We start from the raw sequence: 22,180 nt of genomic DNA, 5'->3' as shown, positions 1-22,180 counted from the left end.
GAACAGAAAAAAGAGGAAGAGAGAAATAGTTTGTCTGGTGATCCTGGAACAACTGCAACACTGCACTGAAGGAGGAGGGAGGGCAAGTGGGAGGAGAGAAAGAGAATGAGGGAGAGAAAGGAAAGACAGAAATAGTCACACACAGAAGCGCAAAACAGACTATCAAGGAATATCTGTCAAGGAATAATTTTCCTTCCCGTTGACTCACTCTATAATCTTCCTCCTCCAGCATGCCTTTGTACTTCCTCCTCTCCTTCTCTTTTTTTATCTCAACTTGAACTATTCATGCATTACATTTTGAATGCATCTTTCTCCTCTCCCTGACTCTCTCTCTCACTGTCTCTCTTTCTCCATCTCTCTCTCTCCCTGTCTTCCTCCTCCGTCCCTTCTACTTACCACCTGTTAGTCTTGATTCTCTCTTCACCGGAATTTCCTGTTTTTTGGGGGGGAGTTTCACACTCACGCTATTACTAAGGTAAGTCAATACTTTTATCAGTGGATATTGCATTTCCATCTATTTCTAAGCTCTTTTTTTTGTGATTGCAATGTTTCTTTTTTTAAATCTTGATCTTTCGTTTATTCTATCACTCTGCTTATTTTACTGTCCACGTTCACTCTTTCCCTGCATTGTCTGTCACATCCCCTCTACTCCTCTCTTTTTTCTCTCGCTATCAGTAGGTCTAATGTGCAGTTTGTCAGTATTAGCTGTTTGAGCTGTCAGTGTCTCCTCACTCAATGTAGTGTGTCCGTGTGTCAGTGTGTCCGTTCACTTCATGTGACATTTACTCTCAACGATTGTCACCTGTGCTACGCTGTGAAATGAATACAGGAAGAACAATGCGTAGCCAATGTTGTAGGGTGTACCCACCCGCGCAGATACGCACGTACGTACAGACACATATGCACGTACACACACGTACACACTTTAAGTTTGATTTAGTTAACTCTCTCTCTCGCTCACACACAACTAGAGACTTGATGCTTTATCTCGCCCTCACACATATGCACATTTTTTGGGTCTTTTTTTTGTATCTCCCTCTAACACACATGCCCCCCCCCCCCCCCGCAACCCCTACCCCAGCTCCAATCCTGAAACAAACACACACAAAAGCACACACACACACACACACTGGAAATCATTTGACTCTAATTGACAAGCGCTCACCGTGGTACTCGGAGGCTGAGTGAAACACAGACTATTAGGTTCTAATGAGTAGAGTGCACTGCACAATAATGTCTGTCTCCGCAGTGTTATTTAAAGGCGAAAAGAGACTGCCCAAGGACCTATTTGTGTTCTATGAAGGACTGGAAAGAAAGTAACTCAACACAGGTTGGGGAAAGAAACGGCAAAAAGACTGACAGAGAGATAATGAGAAAGATAAAGACGGGAGGATGCAAGACGAAGGGTTGACGGATAGAGAGCGGAAAAGGGGGCGAGAGGATGAAAAGAGGAAAGCGACCATGCATATGATATGAGTCTGATTCAAGGTGAAAGAGCTAACTGAAGAAGGGAGAGTTGCTAAGAAGTTTTTCTGAGATGTTCTTGTCTGTCAGGGTGGATAAAGCCCTTTTTATTCAAGTTTGGAGCTGAGAACTGGCTGTCCCCATAGAAGAACCCTTTGAAGAACCCTTTTTGGTTCCAGGTAGAACCCTTTCCACAGAGAAAAAAAAAAATCCAAGGGCCAATGTTGGAGAATTACAGTATCTTCAGGTCTCTAATCTACAATTAGATGCCACCTCTATGCCAATAGGCTTTTTGGAAGGGTTGCCAGAAAAAAATCCTTTATTGAGAGCAACCAACAAATGTACACACCTGGAGTTTGCTAAACGGCATTGGCACTTGGATTGGAGCCGGTGCTACTGTCCGATGAGAAGAAAATAGAGCTCTATGGTCATGCACACCAGTGGTGGGTTTGGCATCGAATTAAAGATACATATACAGAAAATAACCCCAAGCGCAATGATGGCAATCATCCATTTTTTATCACCAGTAAGAAACAATTGGCTGCTAACAGCTGAGAACTTCTAGCTAACTGGCAAGCACAAAAAGAGTCAACAACTTTGGGAGTAGAGAGACCCCTATAAATTGGCAGATCGCCCTCTAGTTGCGAAAGTAACAACCGCCGAAAATGCGGAGTCAAAGAAGAGAATAAGTATTCTGTAAAGGAAACGTACATACAGTACCAGTCAATAGTTTGGACACACCTACTCATTCAAGGGTTTTTCTTTATTTTTACTATTTTCTACATTGAAGAATAATAGTAAAGACATCAAAACTATGAAATATCACATATGGAATCATGTAGTAATCCAAAAAGTTTTAAACAAATCAAAATATATTTTAGATTTGAGATGTTTCAAAGTAGCCACCCTTTGCCTTGATGACAGCTTTGCACACTTTTGGCATTCTCTCAACCAGATTCACCTGGAATACTTTAACAACAGTCTTGAAGGAGTTCCCACATATGCTGAGCACTTGTTGGCTGCTTTTCCTTCACTCAGCGGTCCAACTCAACCTCAACCATCTCAATTGGCTTGAGATCAGGTGATTGTGGAGGCCAGGTCACCTGATACAGCACTCCATCACTCTCCTTCTTAGTCAAATAGCCCTTTTACAGCCTGGAGGTTTATTGGGTCATTGTCCTGTTGAAAAAGAAATAGTCCCACTAAGCGCAAACCAGATGGGATGGTGTATCGCTGCAGAATGCTGTGATAGCCATGCTGTTTAAGTGTGCCTTGAATTACTACATATTCCGTGTCTTCACTATTATTCTACAATGTAGAAAACCCCTGGAATGTGTGTAGGTGTGTCCAAATGTAACAGTATAACTTTAAACCGTACCCTCGCCCCGACACGGGCGCGAACCAGGGACCCTCTGCACACATCAACAACAGTCGCCCACGAAGCATCGTTACCCATCGCTCCACAAAGGCCACGGCCCTTGCAAAGCAAGGGGCAACACTACTTAAGTCTCAGAGCAAGTGACGTAACTGATTGAAATGCTACTAGCGCGTACCCGCTAACTAGCTAGCCATTTCACATCCGTTACACTCACCCCCCTTTCAACCTCCTCCTTTTTCCGCAGCAACCAGTGATCCGGGTCAACAGCATCAATGTAACAGTATAACTTTACGTCGTCCCCTCGCCCCGACACGGGCGCGAACCAGGGAACCTCTGCACACATCAACAACGGTCGCCCACGAAGCACGGTCGTTACCCATCGCTCCACAAAGGCCGCGGCCCTTGCAAAGCAAGGGGCAACCCAACTTAAAGTCTCAGAGCAAGTGACGTAACTGATTGAAATGCTACTAGCGCGTACCCGCTAACTAGCTAGCCATTTCACATCCGTTACACTCACCCCCCTTTCAACCTCCTCCTTTTTCCGCAGCAACCAGTGATCCGGGTCAACAGCATCAATGTAGCAGTATAACTTTACGTCGTCCCCTCGCCCCGACACGGGCGCGAACCAGGGACCCTCTGCACACATCAACAACTGTTGCCCACGAAGCATCGTTACCCATTGCTCCACAAAGGCCACGGCCCTTGCAAAGCAAGGGGCAACCCTACTTAAAGTCTCAGAGCAAGTGACGTAACTGATTGAAATGCTACTAGCGCGTACCCGCTAACTAGCTAGCCATTTCACATCCGTTACACAAACTTGACTGGTACTGTATATATATTTTTTAGGCACTCTAAGACAAAATAAACCTGAGACAGTGTGTAAATGATAACACAGTGCAGGAAATTAAGAATTTGATTAAAATGCTTGAAGTGAATGCTGGAATCTAACCACAAGCTATGCAAATGGTAAAAAGCCGTGTGCATTAAGGAAATAGACACCTGGCTCAAATAGAAGTCTCTCTCTAATAAGCGCCTGTTTAATTTAAGTTTTACAGTATTTATTTTACAGTTATAAGGAAGGTAGTCTCGCGTTGCCATACCTCCAAAATCACGTAATTGTCACGCCTCCCTTGGAGGTTTGGAGATTTTTGCATTGCAAAAACAGTTTGAAAGATCCGCTGGGGGCAATATTTAGATTGGATGTTCCATTTCAAGTACCCTCCCCCAACACGCCCATTGAAAGGGGTGGTACGTGTTATGTTTGTCACTATTTTCCAACCGGGTAGGGCACATTTTGTAGAAAGTCTCTCTCCGGGAAGATGTCAATTTATATTTACAACCTGAACTTTTCTCAGTTCAAAATACTGTAAATATTAAAATATATATATATGTATTACCGTAAAACGTAAATTAAAAGCTGAGTCTCAAATAGCTGCCTTTCCTTTTTAATAGCTGGGCAACAGCACACATGTCAGCAAATATACAAACGCCTGTTTTAAATAAATCTAAATTAATTGTTTACAAGGTTATCATGAATTACTATGAATTGTTTTCAAGGTTTAACGTTAGATTTTTTTGTACATTAAATAATTCAGTAATGACTTGAAAAAATTATGGCAATCATCCATTTTTATCACCAGTAAAAAACTGCTAGCCATTTGCTGCTGACAGCTGAATACTGCTAACATGGCCCCAGATGAGTCAACTGATCGATGTCCCCCAGATATGATGTGCATCATTATAATAGTCTTATCTCCAGCTGTTGTGACTCTCATGCATTAATGGATATTTGGAGAGTTCAGAACCCAGATGTCAAGCAATTTGCTTGGTTCAAACCCAGTGGTTCCAGTAAATCAATAATTAATGATTGGCTGAGTCGGAAGTTTACATATACCTTAGCCATATACATTTAAACTCAGTTACACAATTCCTGACATTTAATCCTAATAAAATGTCCCTGTCTTAGGGCAGTTAGGATCACCAGGATCACCATTCTTATTTTAAGAATGTGAAATGTCAGAATAATAGTAGATAGAATGATTTATTTCAGATTTTATTTCTTTCATCACATTCCCAGTGGATCAGAAGTTTACATACACTCAATTAGTATTTGGTAGCATTGCCTTTAAATTGTTTAACTTGGATCAAACGTTTCGGGTAGCCTTCCACAAGCGTCCCGCAATAAGTTGGGTGAATTTTGGCCCATTCTTCCTGACAGAGCTGGTGTAACTGAGTCATGTTTGTAGGCCTCCTTGCTCACACACACTTTATCAGTTCTGCCCACACATTTTCTATAGGATTGAGGTCAGGGCTTTGTGATGGCCACTCCAATACCTTGACTTTGTGGTCCTTAAGCATCCCTTGTGGTTCCTCCAGCATCTTCACAAGGTTCTTTTCCTGTTGTTCTGGGATTTATTTGCACTTTTCGCACCAAAGTACGTTCATCTCTAGGAGACAGAACGCGTCTCCTTCCTGAGCGATATGACGGCTGCGTGGTCCCATGGTGTTCATACTTGTGTACTATTGTTTGTACAGATGAACGTGGTACCTTCAGGTGTTTGGAAATTGCTCCCAAGGATGAACCAGACTTGTGGAGGTCTATAATTGTTTTTCTGAGGTCTTGGCTGATTTCTTTTGATTTTCCCATGATGTCAAGCAAAGAGGCACTGAGTTTGAAGGTAGGCCTTGAAATACATCCACAGGTACACCTCCAATTGACTCAAATGATGTCAATTAGCCTATCAGAAGCTTCTAATGCCATGACATCATTTTCTGGAATTTTCCAAGCTGTTTAAAGGCAGTCAACTTAGTGTATGTAAACTTCTGACCCACTGGAATTGTGATACAGTGAATTATAAGTGAAATAATCTGTCTGTAAACAATTGTTGGAAAAATGTATTTTGTCATACACAAAGTAGATGTCCTAACTAACTTGCCAGAACTATAGTTTGTTAACAAGAAAATTGTGGAGTGGTTGAAAAACGAGTTTCATTGACTCCAACCTAAGTGTGTGTAAACTTCAGACTTCAACTGTATGTCTGTAACACTTCCATTTCAGCTTCCCCTCTCACTGATCATAGTGCCATATCTCTAGATTTAAAACCTACGATCCATAACTCTGTTAATAAGTGTTATTGGAAATGTACGCTGATCTTCTTAAGGATGAATCTTACTGGAAAGAGAAAAAATTTGATTGAGATTTTTTTTCAACAGCACTGAGTTAAGCATGTACAGAAGTAAATGGGAATATCTCAAATTTAAGATCTGTGAATTCTCCATTTCTTTTACTAAAAAGTTTTTTCAGTGTATAAAACAGTCACTTTGATTCGGAAAGTATTTAGACCACTTGACTTTTTCTAAATTTTGTTACATTACAGCCTTATTTTAAAATTGATTAAATAGTTATTTTTCTCATCAATCTTCACACAGTACGCCATAATGACAAAACAAAAACAGGTTTTTAGAAGAAAGAAAAAATATCACATTTACATAAGTATTCAGACCATGTACTCAGTACTTTGTTGAAGCAACTTTGGCAGCGATTACAGCCTTGAGTCTTCTTAGGTATGACGCTACTAGCTTGGCACACCTATACTTGGGGAGTTTCTCCCATTCTTCTTTGCAGATCCTCTCAAGCTCTGTCAGGTTGGCTGGGGGGGTGTCGCTGCAAAGCTATTTTCAGGTCTCTCCAGTGATGTTCGATCTGATTCAAGTCCGGGCTCTGGCTGGGCCACTCAAGGACATTCAGAGACTTGTCCCGAAACACTCATGCATTGTCTTGGCTGTGTGCTTAGGGTCGTTGTCCTGTTGGAAGGTGAACCTTCGCCCCAGTCTGAGGTCCTGAGCGCTCTGTAGCAGATTTTCACCAAGGGTCTCTCTTTACTTTGTTCAGTTCATCTTTCCTTCGATCCTGATGCTGCCACCACCATGTTTTAAGAAGTTTTAAAAAAAATATTAAGCTTGCTTTCAAATGCACCTACCTCCCTGTTGCACACAACAAGCTCCATTCCCCCTGTCATAAGTGGAGTTCTGGCTCATTTAATCCTTAAGAGTCTACTGACGTACCCGTGGGTCAATCTAAGTAACACAATTTTTTTTGCATGGGCAACAATCCACCACATCCGTCTATGACGGCCTTCCGTAGCATCAGAACCGTTTGGGCTAAAAACTAATGTGACCCCACCTTGGAAAGGGGACACTCTCATGAACAGAACGTGTTCTCCGTTTTGCTCTACGACCCCTGTGGTGGTTAATTTCTGTATTACCAAATGAGGAGAGAGACAAACTTCACACACCAGTCAGAGTTATACTTAAACTACATCTTTAATAATAAGAGCTTTGCAAGAGCAATGACTTTCAATGATGCGCCATTTCTAATGAACCATTGAAAGTCACAACACAAAAGTACAAAGATCTTTTATAGCCAAGATCCACCCCTCTCAACCTACATGACGAACAACAGATACATAGAATAGTCACAAGGTTAAGATTTGTATGAAAGGTATCTATAGTACATGGCAGACAGCCACTGCTGTGTCAACAGTTTTCATTGTAAAGACCAGTGTCTGGTCCTCCTACTCCAAACTGGAACCGTCTCACCCTGGTACGGTATAGCACAAAAACATTCACTCATGTTCTCTGGAATGCTCTTTAGGTTTTATCACCCAAAGACATCGTAAATCTCCTCTGTCATTGTTATCTCATAGAGGCCCTCCTCAGTAGAACACACACAATAGTTAACATAACACTCTATTCTGTGGAATAAAACAAGCATTATAATGCAATACAAGCATTATAACACAATCTTGCAATTTCCATGACACCCCACTAGTGTCACGGGATGTGTCAGAGGGTAGCCCATACAAATGAATGGAAGTATGGAGGTAGTTTTATGCCAACAAAAATAAGGGGTTAAATATGTGTAATATATACAGTGTATTCAGAAAGTATTCAAATCCATTGCCTTTTTCCACATTTTGTTATGTTACAGCCTTATTCTAAAATAGATTAAACATTTGTTTTTCTCATCAATCTACACACAATACCCCAAAAGAACGAGGTGAAAATAGGTTTTTAGATGGTATTGAGTATGCCACCTCAGTCACTGGCCTCATCAATAAATGCATCGACGACGTCGTCCCCACAGTGCATATCCCAACCAGAAGCCATGGATTACAGGCAACATCCGCACCAAGCTAAAGGCTAGAGCTGCCGCTTTCAAGCGGGACACTAATCTGGACGCCTATAAGAAATCCCGCTATGCCCTCAGACGAACCATCAAACAAAGTGTCAAAACAGGACTAAGATTGAATCCTACTAAGCCTATTCCCCCTCAGGAAACTGAAAAGATTTGGAATGGGTCGTCAGATCCTCAGCTGCACCATCGAGAGCATCCTGACCAGTTGCATCACTGCCTGGTATGGCAACTGCTTCCAACCGCAAGGCACTGCAGAGGGTAGTGCGTACAGCCCAGTACATCACTGGGGCTAAGCTTCCTGCCATCTAGGACCTCTATACCAGGCGGTGTCAGAAAAAAGCCCTAAAAATAGTCAGACTCCAGCCACCCTAGTCATAGACTGTTCTCTCTGCTACCGCACGCCAAGCAGTGCCGGGGCGCCAAGTCTAGGTCCCAAATGTTTCTTAACAGCTTCTACCCCCAAACCATAAGACTCCTGAACAGCTAATCAAATGGCTAACCAGACTGTGTGCATTGCCACTCCCCCCCCTTTCACACTGCTGCTACTCTTTGTTTATTATCTACACATAGTCAACTCTACCTACATGTATGTACATACAACCTCAATTACCTCGACTAACCTGTGCCCCTGTACATTGACTCTGTACTAGTACCCCCTGTATATAACAAATCTACTGTTATTTTACTGCTGCTCTTTAATGATTTGTTACCTTTATTTAAACATTTTTACTTATCTATTTTTTACTTAACAATTATTTTTCTTACAACTGCATTGTTGGTTAAGGGTTTGTAAGTAAGCATTTCACTGTAGGGTCTACACCTGTTGTATTCAGCACATGTGATACATTTTTTAAAATGTTATTGTGTTTCTTGGCCCAAGCAAGTCTCTTCTTCTTATTGGTGCCCTTAAGTAGTGGTTTCTTTGCAGCAATTCGACCATGAAGCCCTGATTCACGTAGTCTCCTCTGAACAGTTGATGTTGAGATGTGTCTGTTACTTGAACTCTGTGAAGCATTAATTTGGGCTGCAATTTCTGAGGCTGGCAACTCTAATGAACTTATCCTCTGCAGCAGAGGTAACTCTGGGTCTTCCTTTCCTGTGACGGTCCTCATGAGAACCAGTTTTATCATAGCGCTTGATGGTTTTTGCGACTGCTCTTGAAGAAACTTTCAACGTTCATGTCTTAAAGTAATGATGGACTGTCGTTTCTCTTTGCTTATTTGAGCTGTTCTTGCCATAATATGGACTTGGTATTTTACCAAATAGGGCTATTTTCTGTATACCACCCCAACCTTGTCACAACACAACTGTCTCAAATGCATTAAGAGGGAAAGAAATTCCACAAATTAACTTTTAACAGGGCACACCTGTTTTGAAATGCATTCCAGGTGACTACCTCATGAAACTGGCTGAGAGAATGCCAATAGTGTGCAAGAGCTGTCATCATGTCAAAGGGTGGCTACTTTGAAGAATTTCAAATATACAATATATTTTTAATTTGTTTAACACTTTTTTGGGTTTCTTCATGGTTCCACATGTGTTATTTCATAGTTTTGATGTCTTCACTATTATTCTACAATGTAGAAAATAGTAAAAATAAAGAAAAACCTTTGAATGAGTAGGTGTGTCCTAACTTTTTACTGGTACTGTATATTTCTTGAGCTTTCTTATATCTCCTAGATATAGGTCAGACACTTAAAAAGCTTACTACTTATGATACATTGTATGACTGTATTTTTTGCCATTTATGAACGTGTTACTCAATGCGTTTCTATGGGCTATGGTAGTAAAGGCCAAATTCAATATTTTGTTAAATACATTTTTTTATATACATTTTTGATAGTAAGGATCTGTCCCTTTTCCCCCAATTTTTGCCTAAAATGACATACCCAAATCTAACTGCCTGTAACTCAGGCCCTGAAGCAAGGCTATGCATATTCTTGGTACCATTTGAAAGGAAACACTTAAGTTTGTGGAAATGTGAAAGTAATGTAAGAGAATATAACACAATAGATCTGGTAAAAGATAATACAAAGACAAAACCACCCATTCATTTGTATTTTTTTGTACCATCATCTTTGAAATGCAAGAGAAAGGCCATAATGTATTTTCGAGCCCAGGTGCAATTTATATTTTGGCCACAAGATGGCAGCAGTGTATGTGCAAAGTGTTAGACTAATCCAATGAAGCATTGAATTTCTGTTCAAAATGTTGTATCAAGACTGCCCAAATGTGCCTAATTTGTTTATTAATAACTTTTCATGTTCAAAATTGTGCACTCTCCTCAAACAATAGCATGGTACTATTTCACTGTAATAGCTACTGTAAATTAGACAGTGCAGTTGGATTAACAAGAATTTAAGCTTTCTGCCAATATCAGATAGGTCTATGTCCTGGGAAATATTCTTGTTACTTACAACCTCATGCTAATCGCATTAGCCTACGTTAGCTCAACCGTCCCTTGGAAGGGACACCGATCCCGAAGAAGTTGAAGTGGGCCTAAAATTATAAATCAAATAGTTAAATAAACCATCCATCTTTAAACAATTCCATATATTAGCTTAGACCGCCCCCACCCCAATGGTCAACACTGTTATGGTCAAACTTTTATAGTAATTTTTCTTAATTGAATCTTTTAAAATGGGAAAATATGCTTGTTAAGAATTTGAACGTGCTCTTTATGACAGAATTTAAAAATGTTCTGAAATAAATTAGCTTTGTCAAAATTACACTAACACTCCAAAAGCCACTCTATTTGTGGAATGACACAGTTGTTGCAACTGCAGTAGCTAATGGGGATCCAAATAAACAAATAAATTGTCACGACCTGACCTTAAGAGAGCCTTTTAATTCTCTATGTTGGTTAGGTCAGGGTGTGACTGGGGTGGGTAGTCTAGTTTTTTCTTTTCTATGATGGCCTTGTATGGTTCCCAATCAGAGGCAGCTGTCTATCGTTGTCTCTGATTGGGGATCATTTAGGCAGCCTTTTTTCCACCTGTTGTGTGTGGAATCTTGATTTTGTATTGTAGCTTTTTTTTTTATTATTTTTTTTTTTAAAATAAATTTTATCCCATTTTCTCCCCAATTTTCGTGGTATCCAATCGCTAGTAATTACTACCTTGTCTCATCGCTACAACTCCCGTACGGGCACGGGAGAGACAAAGGTCGAAAGCCGTGCGTCCTCCGAAGCACAACCCAACCAGCCGTACTGCTTCTTAACACGGCGCGCCTCCAACCCGGAAGCCAGCCGCACCAATGTGTCGGAGGAAACACCGTGTACCTGGCCCCCCTTGGTTGGCGCGCACTGCGCCCAGCCCGCCACAGGAGTCGCTGGAGCGCGATGAGACAAGGATATCCCTACCGGCCAAACCCTCCCTACCCCGAACGACGCTATGCCAATTGTGCGTCGCCCCACGGACCTCCCGGTCGCGGCCGGCTGCGACAGAGCCTGGGCGCGAACCCAGAGACTCTGGTGGCGTATTGTAGCTTTAGCCCTACAAAGCTGTACGTTTCGTTTGTTACGCTTTCTTGTTTTGTGCCGGTTATCATTAATAAAAAATTATTAGCCTACCCCACGCTGCATCTTGGTCCGACCATCCTTCCAGCAACGATCGTTACATAAATGCATATTTTGTTAAAGGTGTGGTAGGAGCCTATACTTGAGGTTTGAGCAATGGCAGGACATATACACTGCTCAAAAAAATAAAGGGAACACTTAAACAACACAATGTAACTCCAAGTCAATCACACTTCTGTGAAATCAAACTGTCCACTTAGGAAGCAACACTGATTGACAATAAATTGCACATACAGGTGGAAATTAAAGGCAATTAGCAAGACACCCCCAATAAAGGAGTGGTTCTGCAGGTGGTGACCACAGACCATTTCTCAGTTCCTATGATTCCTGGCTGATGTTTTGGTCACTTTTGAATGCTGGCGGTGCTCTCACTCTAGTGGTAGCATGAGACGGAGTCTACAACCCACACAAGTGGCTCAGGTAGTGCAGCTCATCCAGGATGGCACATCAATGCGAGCTGTGGCAAAAAGGTTTGCTGTGTCTGTCAGCGTAGTGTCCAGAGCATGGAGGCGCTACCAGGAGACAGGCCAGTACATCAGGAGACGTGGAGGAGGCCGTAGGAGGGCAGCAACCCAGCAGCAGGACCGCTACCTCCGCCTTTGTGCAAGGAGGAGCAGGAGGAGCACTGCCAGAGCCCTGCAAAATGACCTCCAGCAGGCCACAAATGTGCATGTGTCTGCTCAAACGGTCAGAAACAGACTCCATGAGGGTGGTGTGAGGGCCCGACGTCCACAGGTGGGGGTTGTGCTTAAAGCCCAACACCGTGCAGGACGTTTGGCATTTGCCAGAGAACACCAAGATTGGCAAATTCGCCACTGGCGCCCTGTGCTTTTCACAGATGAAAGCAGGTTCACACTGAGCACGTGACAGACGTGACAGAGTCTGGAGACGCCGTGGAGAACGTTCTGCTGCCTGCAACATCCTCCAGCATGACCGGTTTGGCGGTGGGTCAGTCATGGTGTGGGGTGGCATTTCTTTGGGGGGCCGCACAGCCCTCCATGTGCTCGCCAGAGGTAGCCTGACTGCCATTAGGTACCGAGATGAGATCCTCAGACCCCTTGTGAGACCATATGCTGGTGCGGTTGGCCCTGGGTACCTCCTAATGCAAGACAATGCTAGACCTCATGTGGCTGGAGTGTGTCAGCAGTTCCTGCAAGAGGAAGGCATTGATGCTATGGACTGGCCCGCCCGTTCCCCAGACCTGAATCCAATTGAGCACATCTGGGACATCATGTCTCGCTCCATCCACCAACGCCACGTTGCACCACAGACTGTCCAGGAGTTGGCGGATGCTTTAGTCCAGGTCTGGGAGGAGATCCCTCAGGAGACCATCCACCACCTCATCAGGAGCATGCCCAGGTGTTGTAGGGAGGTCATACAGGCACGTGGAGCCCACACACACTACTGAGCCTCATTTTGACTTGTTTTAAGGACATTACATCAAAGTTGGATCAGCCTGTAGTGTGGTTTTCCACTTTAATTTTGAGTGTGACTCCAAATCCAGACCTCCATGGGTTGATAAATTTGATTTCCATTGATATTTTTTGTGTGATTTTGATGTCAGCACATTCAACTATGTAAAAAAAAAAGTATTTAATAAGAATATTTCATTCATTCAGATGTAGGATGTGTTATTTTAGTGTTCCCTTTATTTTTTTGAGCAGCGTATAATAATACACATATAATACATTTGAGGTATTAGACTATACATCTTCTAGCAGAATGCAAGTACGAGGTGACACTTCCATATGAGTTATGCCTGAGGCAACTAATCTCCAACAGAATCCATAAGAAAGCCATGTTAAGCTTAATTGGTGAGGATATTATGAAGAGGCATAATAAGATTAGTAGCCTCATAGTCATCATTTATATACCAGCTTATTATAAACTAGTCTGGTCCCAGATCGGTTTGTGATCTTGCCAACTCCATTGCTCTCATTGTCAAGCCAAACATGTTTGGCATGACATGTCCATAAAGAGGTGATAAGAGGGCAGAATCAGTCTGGCACCCAGGCTACATATTTTTATGAACTATGAATGAATAATTTATTTGTATAAGCTATAAATTGCGAGGCTCGGCGACTGGTATAAATTATGACTATGAGGCTACTAATCTTGTACAGCAGCTATAAAAGATCCATAATAAAACCTGACAGGTTAGGATATATGACAATGAATTTGTACTTTGCATGAGCTGTAAGCTTTGAGGCTGGGAGACACATCTGTAAATTGTTCTGGAGCTGGTCATGATGTGTAGACAGTGCTGGTTTACGGGTGATTCTTCGGGCTTATCGGTGACTGACTGATCAACACCCACCAGCTGCCATGGCGCGCGTGCGAGTGTGTGTTTTTGCGAATGTGTGTACTAATTTCAATCTGATCTTGATGTTGTCTGAGAGTGTGTGTGTGCTTGTGTGAGTTTTGCTATCTGTGTTTTGCCAGTTTACATCTGATCCTGAGCATGCTTGAGTGCGTGCGTGTGCATGTGTGAGTGCTTGTGTGCGTACGTGTGTGTGTATGTGCATGCCAGTGTCCAACTGATCCTGATATTGTTTGAGAGAATGTGTGTGTGTGTGTGTGTGTGTGTGTGTGTGTGTGTGTGTGTGTGTGTGTGTGTGTGTGTGTGTGTGTGTGTGTGTGTGTGTGTGTGTGTGTGTGTGTGTGTGTGTGTGTGTGTGTGTGTGTGTGTGTTGTCATCATGTATTGGCATTGCTTTCAAAGGATTGCTTGCATTACATTTTGAAATGGAACCGAAAAGCCTTCATACTCTGATATTTCTGATATCATTACTTTGTACTGTAGGCTAGGCCCAATAGCAACTATAGCCTGATGGTTTATTCTTGTGTTGTGGTGGTCGAGTTGTTGATCGTGACAAGGCTCTCCTGTCACCACATCAAACCCCCCTACATTATCATGGATGGCGTGTCACAGAAACACAATGTGGATTTAGAGAAGCTCCAGGAAGAGTAATGGCCCCTTTTCTCCAGGTGCTGCAATCCAAGATTTGTCTCTCACTATGCCATGCTACTTAGTTGAGCGCTGATGAACTCTGACCCCGGGCTTCCAGCTTCAACACGGAGTCATCAATTCTGCCTTTGTGCTCTGATGATGTCGGCTACGTCCCAAATGGCACCCTATTCTCTATGTAGTGCACTACTTTTGACCAGGGCCCGTGGGACCTAGCTTCCCATGCTTGGGAAACTGGATGTGCACTGACCGTGCTACAACATTGAGTCAATATGGTTGCAGTCTGCCCCAGCCAGCCAACAGAGTCGTGTTCAGTAGATGTTTCTTACTAAGTCCACATAGTTACTCTTTATTTAGTTTGGGGCCCGATTCAGACGCCTTTCCTACGCACATCTTTCCTACCCACTTCTCAGTAGCTGGTATTCAGACTTAACTTATGCAGGTCCGTAATGGGCTTTGCAGACGTGTTTCCCTTACACATGCGGAATACATATAATTACAACGCTGAAAACCATCCCACTTGCTGGCCAACAGATTTTCTCGTGGAGTTTGCATTCAATAGGGGTTTCAGTACATTTACTGTGTCTTAAGCCATCCCTTTAAATACGGTGTTCTTTTCATTTGAATTTTGACAAACTCACAAGAATGCATTGAGAGAATGGGTTCAGAATATAAGGATCAAGGAAAGCCATCTAAATACAGTTATAGTCGGAAGTTTACATACACCTTAGCCAAATACATTTAAACTCAGTGTCACGCCCTGGCCTTAGTTATCTTAGTTTTCTTTATTATTTTAGTTAGGTCAGGGTGTGACACGGGGGATGTATGTGTTTTGTATTGTCTAGGGGGTTTTGTATGTTTATGGGGCAGTGTCTAGTCTAGGTGTATGTATGTCTATGGTTGCCTAGATTGGTTCTCAATTAGAGACAGCTGTCTATCGTTGGGATTGTGTTCTTCGGCTTGCAGGCGTCCCCCTTTTTCCTCCAAACATAATGATGGTCATTATGGACAAACCACCAAAAAGTACGATCTTTGTCCCCATGTGCAGTTGCAAACCGTAGTCTGGCTTTTTTATGGTGGTTTTTGAGCATGGCTTCTTCCTTGCTGAGCAGCCTTTCAGGTTATGTCGATATAGGACTCGTTTTACTGTGGATATAGATACTGAGGTACCTCAGTACCTGTTGTTCTGGGATTGATTTGCACTTTTAGCACCAAAGTACGTTCATCTCTAGGAGACAGAACGCATCTCCTTCCTGAGCGGTATGATGGCTGCGTGGTCCCATGGTGTTTATACTTGTGTACTATTGTTTATACAGATGAAAGTGGTACCTTCAGGTGTTTGGAAATTGCTCACAAGGATGAACCAGACATGTGGAGGTCTACAAAAAAAATTCTGAGGTCTTGGCTGATTTCTTTTGATTTTCCCATCATGTCAAGCAAAGAGGCACTGAGTTTGAAGGTAGGCCTTGAAGTACATCCACAGGTACACATCCAATTGACTCAAATGATGTCAATTAGCCTATCAGAAGCTTCTAAAGCCATGACATCTTTTTCTGGAATCTTCCAAGCTTTATAAAGCTTGGCACAGTCAATTTAGTGTATGTAAACTTCTGACCCACTGGAATTGTGATACAGTGAATTATAAGTGAAATAATCTGTCTCTAAACAATTGTTGGAAAAATGACTTGTGTCATGCACAAAGTAGATGTCCTAACCGACTTGCCAAAACTATAGTTTGTTGACAAGAAATTTGTGGAGTGGTTGAAAAACGAGTTTTAATGACTTCAACCTCAGTGTATGTAAACTTCCGACTTCAACTGTTTATGCATATTCGTCTCTGTTCAGCACCAACTGGTAGACAAAGAAATACTCTGATTATGTAGATTATTTAATCAAATTGTAGGGTTAGGTAAGTATGTATGAATCATAAGAACAGTGTTTGAGTCATCTGGAAAATTACCGTATTCAAATTCGATGAATAAAATATTGGAAGGTGGAAAAAAGTGTACAATAGGGGTTGAACAACAGTCCTATAAATCTACCTTAATCCTCACTAATCATGGAACTGTATGGCAACGGTTCAGTCGTTGTGAACCGTGCACCAAGCTCCATAATGATTCAAATAGGCTACATGTCCCAAATTATTGCACAACTTTAGCCTAATATGAAACACTATTGCTAGCGACTGTTGTGAACATTTACACAGATGAGGAAAGACAGGTGAATGGAATGGAATGGAATAAAGCTACATTTAGGCTACAAATTGAAGGAAACAAACACTAAAATGACAGTTATAAATTCATGTGGGTATTACTGACAGTGGGTCCCGATAGTGGCTAATATTTAACATTAAAAAACTGGTAGAATCAAACTGAGAGATTTCATCCCTGCAAATGATGAGGGCGTCCAATTAAAATTCTGAATAACGACACAGCTATTTATAGCCCACTTCACTGTTTAAAAGTGGCCGCAATACATGTCATGTCGATATGATTTTCAGTTTTCTTCAATTTGACTGGTTTCACATTCGGCCTCCAGGGATCATGAGGAAAATGTATCTAAAACAATTGCTATGTGTTGTTAGGTTCTTATTTTTCAGAGTAAATAACTCACAGACACTAAAGAAGCTTTTACCAAGTTTAATTCTTCCCAAAGGTTCTGTACAGCTGTATCCAGACAACTCGACATTTCTCCCATCCAGATAAATATATCCCACTTAAGACACTCCTCCTTCTCTCCAATCCTTACATCTTATGGTTCTACAGGAAGAGAGTAAAGATGGTAACAGGATACCAAACATGTATTACTCCCTTCAGAGAATCTGTCCTCACCTCCTGACCTCAACCCCTCCTTCATCTAATACACAGATGTCCATCTGTCTCCCCTGTACCAACACGTTGCTCTCCTCTTGTCACCCAACACATTCCACAGCTATCTGTCTTGCTACAGAGACCCAGTCTCTTTCACTCCTTGATATACTATGCGTCTGATCAATCATGTCTTTAATATCTCAATGTTCAAAATGTCAAATCCAACAGTGTATTTACAATCCAGTTCTCCAAACGGATGACTAATTTACCTAGCTCTCAATAGCTCCTATGAATTTATCAATTACAGTGCCTGGAGATTCTATCTGAAAAAAGAAAGTAGATGCTTTTTCTACCGAGAACCGGCAGGTTCGATCAACCTTATTCATGGTCAGAATACGGTGTATCTGTAGACACACCTCCGCCACACGTTCATTGCTTTGATCTCCACCCAAAACGAATAGCGGATGAATAGCACGTTATTCTCATGCTTAAGTTCAAGGTCAGAATACGTGTAGAGAGAAAAGTGCATAGAAAGGGAATTACATCCCATTTAAGCACACATAACTAGATCCCTAATGACCATGACCTAGGTCTGTGTCAGGGTCATGTTCATTAGGGCACGCAAAGGACAATGTTTTAAAACGGAAAATGAATGTTTCTTATTATTAAGTTCAGGTTGTCGTCTTTTCTGTTTGGTGCCTAATGGTCTGTATCCTTTGGTCAATGCGGGGGTGATCTACCTGGTGTCAGCTTGGGAGATGTTTGTTTGATCCCAGGCCAGAGAAAACGAGATGAGTTCTGCCTCCTTCCACCCAATTCGCTGCCGAGAGCTTGGGCTCAACATGACCAATGACCCTCATGACTTTGTAAGCACTCTCAAAGTCATTGGTCAGTGACCCAAAGTGTGTCGCCACTACTGAACATTTCTTTAGTATGTGTCACATTCCCCTTATGTTCCCAAGAACTCGAAGGCTTCATGCCACAGTGACTACCACCCTATGAAAGTCTTTGAGAGGCTGGTTATGGCACACATAAACTCCATCCTCCCAGACACCCTAGACCCACTCCAATTTGTGTACTGCCTTAGCAGATCCACAGACGACGCAATCTCAATTGCACTCCTTACTGCCCTCACCCACCTAGATAAGAGGGATACCTATGTGAGATTTCTGTTCACTGACTAATGCTCAGTGTTCAACACCATTATCCCCTCCAAGCTCAGGACCCTAGGACTGAACACCTCCCTCTGCAACTGTATCCTGGACTTCCTGACGGGCCGACCCCAGGTGGTGAGGGTAGGCAATATCACCTCCGCTACACTGACCCTCAACACGGGGGCCCAACGGGGGTATATGCTTAGTCCTCTCCTATACTCCCTGTGTAACAAATACACAGAGGCTTGTTGTGCAATTAAACTGGTTGTCTTTACTTCAGATCAACATGTTCACAACTCGTACAAAACTCACTCATCCCATCCTCACACCTCCGTTCACACACAACGTGCCTGATACATATTACAGAACACAACACAACACCATGGCCACGACTGCGTCAAAAAGTTCTACAGCCGTACCACTGAGAGCATCTTGACTGGCTGCATCACTGCTTTGTATGGCAATAGCACAGCCCTAGATCACATTGGCTCTACAGAGGATGGTACATTACTGGGGCCGAGCTCCCTGCCATCAAGGACCTCTATAAATCGTTAAAGACTCCATCCACCCAAGCCATAGAGTCTCTGCTTCCGCACGGCAAGCGGTACCAGTGCACCAAGTCTGACACCAACAGGCTCCTGACAGCTTCTATCCCCAAGCCATAAGAGTGCTAAATAGCTAACTAAATAGCTAACAAAATGGCTAGACAGACTATCTGATTTGACCCTGGGCCCTACACACTCACGCACACGCACACTGACACTCCAACACACACAAACACTCCCTTCATAATTTGCTCAACCATATGATATGCACATACATGTATACTGACTCTACACACACGCACACCCACTCACAAACAGTCATCATACACTGAGTGTACAAAACATGAAGAACATCTTCCTAATATTGAATTGCACCCCCATGTTGACGCCAATGCGTCCCAAAGTTGTCAATTTGGCTGGTTGTCCTTTGGGTGGTGGACCATTCTTGATACACACGGGAAACTGTTGAGTGTGAAGAACACAGCAGTGTTGCAGTTCTTGACACAAACCGGTGCACCTGTCACCTGCTACCATTCCCCGTTCAAAGGCACTTCACCCTCTGAATGGCACGCATACACAATCCATGTCTCAATTGTCTCAAGGCTTAAAAATCCTTCTTTAACGTGTCTCCTCCCCTTCATCTACACAGATTGAAGTGGATTTAACAGGTGACATCAGTAAGGAGTCATAGCTCAGACAATGACTGAGTCCCAAATGGTACCCTATTCCCTATAGTGCACTATTTTTGACCAAAGCCCAGACAATGGAAACGTCCCAAATTTCCCCGTATTCCCTATATAGTGCAATACTTTTGACCAGGGTCCAATGTAGGGAATAGGGTGCCATCTGGGATGAAACCAACATGAACCACCCAGTACAAGAACCACTGAGACGTCTACAGCCACAATAAAGAATTGTCGCCCTCCATAAAGCAGACGTTTTGATAATTAGCCAATTCTTCAATATGCTTGGTGAGGCAGTGGGCTGCATGTTAAGATAATGTGCATGTTTGAAGTGGCTCCCGGTCTGACACTGCTATCAGACCGGGATAATGAGGATTGGAGTTAGGGCGTTTTCGTTCCCCGGCCTTACTGTCTTCAGACCACTAATTTGTTTCTCTGATATGCTGATGGTTTTATTCCGAATCAGTCCAATGACTGAGACTTTTATTCAGGATGAAATTTTAAGGGAGCAATTATAGACTTTTTTGGGGGAGGGGATGTTCATCACAAGTATAAGAGTATAAGATAAGAAAATGAATAAGTTAAAGCATAAGAATAATTATAAGTATAAGGGCTCTATTTTAACAAACCTAACCCAATGGGAAATCTAAGGTTGTTCAATATTTTTTTTGCTATGTTCAAAGCCATTATTATGAGAACAGTAGCTGGCGGAAGCGCAAAGGGTCTGGATTTTGATGAATAAACAAGTTGTAGGTGGGAAGAGGGCTTGGCCATTGCTTAACACTGCATACGTTTGTCTCAAGTTGTGTAGGTTAAACCTTTACTTAACTGGGCGAGTCAGTTAAGAACAAATTCTCATTTACAATGACGGCCTACCAAAAGGCAAAAGGCCTCCTGCGGAGATGGGGGGGGATATATATTTTTTTAAACAACACACATCACGATAAGAGAGACACCACAACACTACATCAAGAGAGACCTAAGACAACAACATAATAACATGGCAGCAACACATGAGAACACAGCATGGTAGCAACACAACATGACAACAGCATGGTAGCAGCACAACATGGTAGCAGCACAAAACACGGTACAAACATTATTGGGCACAGACAACAGCACAAAGGGCAAGAAGGTAGAGACGCGAAGCAGCCACAAGTGTCAGTAAGAGCGTCCGGGATCGAGTCTTTGAATGAAGATGGAGATAAAAAACTGTCCAGTTTGAGTGTTTTTTGCAGCTCGTTCCAGTCGCTAGCTGCAGCGAACTGAAAAGAGGAGCGACCCAATTGATACTACAGTTTATTAAATATCATAGGCTAATGTAACCAGTGATAGTAACAGTAAAAAAAATCCAGTGTTTGACAGGCAATGTTGTTGTAATTAGCTTCAATGAGTATAGGCCTTTTACTCATCGCACTTCTCCTCAAACAAAAAACACTAGGCTCCCTTGTATTGTATGTGAGGCACATTCTTAATAAGCAAGATATAGCCGACCTTTGATATGGCATTAGAGTACTGAACATTTTGAACATGTCTTTGGCAACCGGACAAGAGACGCTCTCTGGAAATGGGGATGGACTCGAGCCAAATGGAGCATGCACTGCAGGTACTGTAGGCCTGTGTGAATAGTAAATAATGCAATAGCCTCGTGAGTAGACGATTTAGAAACATTTCATGGATAGGCTACTTGGCTAATGTTCATCTTTCCCTCGATCCAGTCCCAGACACTGAAAAATATCCCCATAACATGATGCTGCCACCACCATGATTCCCCATGGGGATGGTGCAAGGTTTCCACCAGACGTGACGATTGGCATTCAGGCCAAAGAGTTCAATCTTGGTTTCATCAGACCAGAGAATCTTTGCTTCTCATGATCTGAGAGTCCTTTAGGTGCCTTTTGGCAAACTACAAGCGAGCTGTCATGTGCTGTCATGTGCCTTTTACTGAGGAGTGCCTTCCGTCTGGCCACTCTACCATAAAGGCCTGATTGGTGTAGTGCTGCAGAGATGGTTATCCTTCTGGAACGTTCTCCCATCTCCACAGATGAACTCTGTCAGAGTAACCATTGGGTTCTTGGTCACCTCCCTGACCAAGGCCCTTCTCCCCCAATTGCTCAGATTGGCCGGGCGGCCAGCTCTAGGAAGAGTCTTGGTGGTTCCAAACTTCTTCCATTTAAGAATGATAGAGGCCAATGTGTTCTTGGGGACCTTCAATGCTGCAGAAATGTTTTGGTACCCTTCCCCAGATCTGTGCCTCGATAACAAGCTCTATGGACAATTCCTTCAACCTCATTACTTGGTTTTTGCTCTGACATGCACTGTCAACTGTGGGACCTTATATAGACAGGAGTGTGCCTTTCCAAATCATGTCCAATCAATTAAATTCACCACAGGTGGACTCTAAT

At 42.6% G+C, this 22,180-nt stretch overlaps 1 protein-coding gene across 2 annotated transcripts in view; it reads left to right on the top strand.

Moving 5' to 3' along the window:
- Positions 1-288: 288 nt before the first annotated feature.
- LOC129854380 (double C2-like domain-containing protein alpha) overlaps positions 289-22,180 on the top strand; it is an 84,779-nt gene continuing 62,887 nt past the window's right edge. Inside the window, exon 1 of one of the 2 annotated variants that reach the window (XM_055921357.1) lies at positions 289-475. The gene's annotated coding sequence lies outside the window, so the exon portion shown is untranslated. The remainder of the gene's footprint in view (positions 476-22,180) is intronic. The other variant, XM_055921348.1, reaches the window with a different exon arrangement.

Source organism: Salvelinus fontinalis, chromosome 1, assembly GCF_029448725.1.
Source record: "Salvelinus fontinalis isolate EN_2023a chromosome 1, ASM2944872v1, whole genome shotgun sequence".
Lineage (NCBI taxonomy): Eukaryota > Metazoa > Chordata > Actinopteri > Salmoniformes > Salmonidae > Salvelinus > Salvelinus fontinalis.
This window is presented reverse-complemented; position numbering and strand designations above follow the sequence as displayed.